General features: G+C 61.4%; 1 long non-coding RNA gene across 1 annotated transcript; it reads left to right on the top strand.

The window, feature by feature from the left end:
* Positions 1-1,440: 1,440 nt before the first annotated feature.
* On the top strand, positions 1,441-3,341 carry LOC105861153 (uncharacterized). Its single transcript, XR_001149451.3, has 2 exons — positions 1,441-1,887; positions 2,904-3,341. It is a non-coding gene; the product is annotated as an uncharacterized LOC105861153 (long non-coding RNA).
* The last annotated feature ends 653 nt before the right edge of the window (positions 3,342-3,994 follow it).

Genomic DNA, 3,994 nt, shown 5'->3' with positions numbered 1-3,994 from the left:
AGTAGATGCCCTGAAGGACGTTTGCTTTGGTCCTGGCCAGTGGGCAGGTAGGGGGCAGGTTCTGCTTCTCAGAGGAGGAAATGGAGCCCAGAGAGGTTGAGTGACTCCCCCAAGATGGCCCAGCAGGAGGCGGGTCAGGGTCTGGCTCCAGGCTGTTAGGAGTCCCCGTGTCCTAGAGCACAGTCAGCTCATCCAGCCTCTGAATTCTCCGCATAGGCAGATAGGCCCGCTTTCCCCAAAGACTTAGCTTGCCAGAATGTTCGTTGGTTTTTTTCTCTGTGCCCACCTGATGCCTGTCCAACATGGAGCCCTCGCTCATGAAACGGGATTCGTTGGCTTGTGTCTGGCCTGGGACAGGGCCCAGTGGGCCATCTAAGGACCAAAGACCTGCATGGACATGTGCCTTTTGCTCCCATTGACGGCCTTTGAGGGCTGTATTCGCTGCCTCAGTTGTGTACAAGGACCCAGGGAGGGCGTCTGAAGAGCCAGGGGGAGAGCTGAGCCCGTCCAGCCACGCTCTGCAGGGCCAGACCCCGCCCCGATCCGTGCCCGTGTACCACCACCATGCACAGACTCAGGGCTGCTGTAGTCCAGGAGACCCCAGGGAGCTCACGGTCCTCATGGCCCTCAAGGATGCAAAGAACCCCCAAATGTCAGGGCCGAGTGGGACCCAGAGTTTACTCACCTTGTCCCACCTCTACTCCCGCCCTCAGACAGGGAAGAGAACATGTCCATGCAGGGTAGGATGCTTTGCCGTGGCCTTTGCTCTGAGGATTGTCTCCAGCTGTGGGGTTAAGACCCCCCACTCTGGGGAATAAGCAACCTCCTTCTGTGCAAGAACCGAGGCGACTCGGCCCGGGGAGGCTGCAACGATGCCAGATGGGCACCTCGATCCCAAGGGCACGGGGGTTCGGCCGCCCCATGGCACAGGTTTCAGGGGCCGGGGCCCTAGGCTCTCAGCCCTGGCTCACAGCAGGTGCTCAGAGAATGCCTGTCTCCTCGGATCGAATCTGGCCACAGACGCCAGCGTAGAGGGAGTATGGAATCCGATCTCTTTATCACCGGGAGGAAGCCCGAAGAGCGTTTGTGGAGTGAATAAATAAAAGCATGTTCTCTGCAATGAAGAAGCAAAAAAGGAAGAAGAATCCGGCAAGACGGACATAAATCTCCACCAAGTGCTGCCAAGGCTTCACAGCCGAGGCCGCTGAAAAGACCCTGCAGAGGTAGAGGAGCCATTTGTCATGACGGAGACAGGCTTTAGGGCTGAAGAGCGGGGTGCGATGGAGGCTCGTTCATCATTTTCCCATTATCGGCGACGTGGAGAGGCGCAGGCGCATTACCCGCATGTGTAGCTGCACGGCCAGCCTGTGGGCACCAGGCCCCGGGCTGAGCAAGTGCAGGGCTGGGGGCTGGGGGCTAGGGGTGGGAGGGACCCCGAGGAAGGCCAGGCTGGGCCCAGTGAGCTGGCAGCTCCAGGAGTCCACCTCCTCCAGGAAGCCTTCCCTGATCCATCCTCCATGTGCAGTCAGATCTCCATTACTCTCGTGTTTTGATCAACAGGTCTCTCCCCACCGAGATTGCAAGCTCCGTGGGGCAGGAACTGTTTTCGATTTGTTTACCATGGTACCCCTGTTTCTGGCACAGGATTTAGTCCAGAGAAGGCGCCCAGTAATGCTTGTTGGCCTTGTCTTCCCTTTGCAGGTGAGGCTGGACGGGACCCCCGGCAGGTGCTCAGGACACGGACATCCCATGGGCAGGGCCTGTGGTTGATCCCGACTGTGAGCCAAGCACTGGGACAGAGGTGGCCGCACCAGACCACTGCTGCCGGGAGGGGTGTGGCTGTGAGCCGGGGAGCCTGGCCACACCCCGGGGACATCCTCGAGTCTGGTAAGTGGCCGGTGGAAGGACCACTATCGGCCTCCACTTGAGCCTGGAGCAGGGATGGGGTTTTTCCAGGGCACGTGGGGTCTGGGGGTCTCAAGGCAAAGGCCACGCCGCCTCTCCTCCCGACTCCGTCAGTGTTTGCAGAGCGAACGGGTGACACGGAGCCTCCTGGGGTCCCCTCCTGCCCGGGGTCCCCCACGCCCCACACAGCCGTGCTCCAGGGAGAAGGGGGTGAAGCCCACAGGGCAGGGCCACAGTTTGAGGGACCCTCGACCAGGCTGGGCGCCCAATGGGGCCCAGGGGGCCCTGTCCAGGGGAGCTGGCTTCCAGGGTCCCGGAGGGTGCGGGCCCCGGGTCTTCCGTGGGGCAGGAGCTGCGGAGAAGGTGCGCGGGGCTGGGACGCAGGAAACCCTCCTGCACGCGGCTCACCGCCATCTGTGAGCTCCTCGTTTTCTCTAACACTCAGAACTAGATGTTTCTGTTATGCTCTGTCTTTGGCAGGGGAGCGGCAGGGCCTGCCAAGGCCTGGGGGAGCCCGCCAGCCTGCTGAGTTTTACTGTACAAACAGTTGGGGAGGGGGGGCTGTCTCTGTTAACTCGAAATCCCCCGATCAGTAAACATGCCAATTTAAAGTGTAATTAACTCAGGCCGGAAAAAAATTCAGATTTGGACTGCTTTTCACAGTTGAGGTTGTTTTCCCTTTATTTATTTATCTCTTTCTGGGTGTGGTGGTGTCTGTGTTGGTTTTTAGCCAGGAAAAATGGAAGGGGGCTCCGGGTGGGGAGGGGGCCGGTTGAGGGAGGAAGTGCTGGGAGGGGGCGAGGGGGCCAACACCCTGCCGGCCAGGTGTCTCCATCGGCTTTCTGTCCTGGGAGGTGGCTGCCAGCATGACGCCCACCCTGCAGATGGGGAAACTGAGGCAGGGGGCAGTAGATGGTGGGCCCGGGTCACTCTGGGGGTGGGACGCAGACCCCAGGGAAACACTGCTGCTTCCTTCTCACGCCCCTCTCCCCTCTCAGCGCAGCTCTGCCTGCCACGGACCCATCTCGGAGCCTCAGCCTGCCTGTTCCTCCTCTGGATCTCTCCTGCTTCAGAAGACTCCAGAATGTTCCGGTTCTCAGAGAAGGCCAAGGCCACCCCTGCCAGCTCCAAGGCTTCTCCCCACCTGGCGAGGAAGCAGGAGAGCGCGGGAGGTGGAGACGCCCCCGCATCCCCACGTTTTACAGGACATGATGGAGCACCCGAGGGCACAGCCCTGGGCAGGACAGACGCAGCCCTGCCGCGGGCCCCGGGGGACGGTGGGCGCAGAGTGATGGGGGGTGCAAACGAACGGACATGATCGAGCAGATGACACGTGCGCCTCCCCCAGCCAGACAGTGAGCTGGGCAGGGGCGTCAGAATTCCTGCTTTCCCTTTTCAGACGCTTCGCATGTTGTCAAGCTTTGAATAATAAATACACATTATAAAAATGTAAATATGTCTGTGTGTCGGTATGTTCGGAGCTGGTGCTGAAGTGGAAGGTTTACCAGTGAAGGCCATCTGCCTTCGGGAGGGATTCTTGCAGAATGTCACTGGACTTCGTCCAGCAACCACTTCGCGGGGAGCAGCCCCCCGGGACCCCCTCCCACCCCACATCCTGAGCCCCACATCCCAAGTCGGGAGCCGGGGCCGCGGAAAGACATGCGCTTCCGTCACTCTGAGGTCCCAGACGGCTCCCGGGCCCCGAGAGGGGGCAGAGGACAGCGCCCAGGGGCAGAGCCCCTGCCCACGCCTTGGCGCTGCCAGCCCCCGCTTGGTCACGACTCAGCCGGGCTGACTCAGACACAGCCCGGAGCAGGAGCCTCGTAAATTACGTAATTACCTATGAAACCTGCCGCCGCAGCTCTCCAGCCGGGAAGGACACGCTCCGGCCTGCGGTGACTCACACTGTTTTCCCCAGAGCGTCCCTGCTCTGCCGCCGCCGCTGTCTGGGCAGGCGGAGGGGGCCCAGCGCCGCCCCCGCTTCCTCTGTCTGCTGCAGAGGCAGAGGCGGGCAGCTGTCATCCGGGGTGGGGATGGAGGGCACCTTCTCCCCCAGCTTCCCCAGCAGCCCCCAGTGGTGCTCTGGATG

The sequence above is a fragment of the Microcebus murinus genome, chromosome 6 (assembly GCF_040939455.1).
Source record: "Microcebus murinus isolate Inina chromosome 6, M.murinus_Inina_mat1.0, whole genome shotgun sequence".
NCBI lineage: Eukaryota > Metazoa > Chordata > Mammalia > Primates > Cheirogaleidae > Microcebus > Microcebus murinus.
This window is presented reverse-complemented; position numbering and strand designations above follow the sequence as displayed.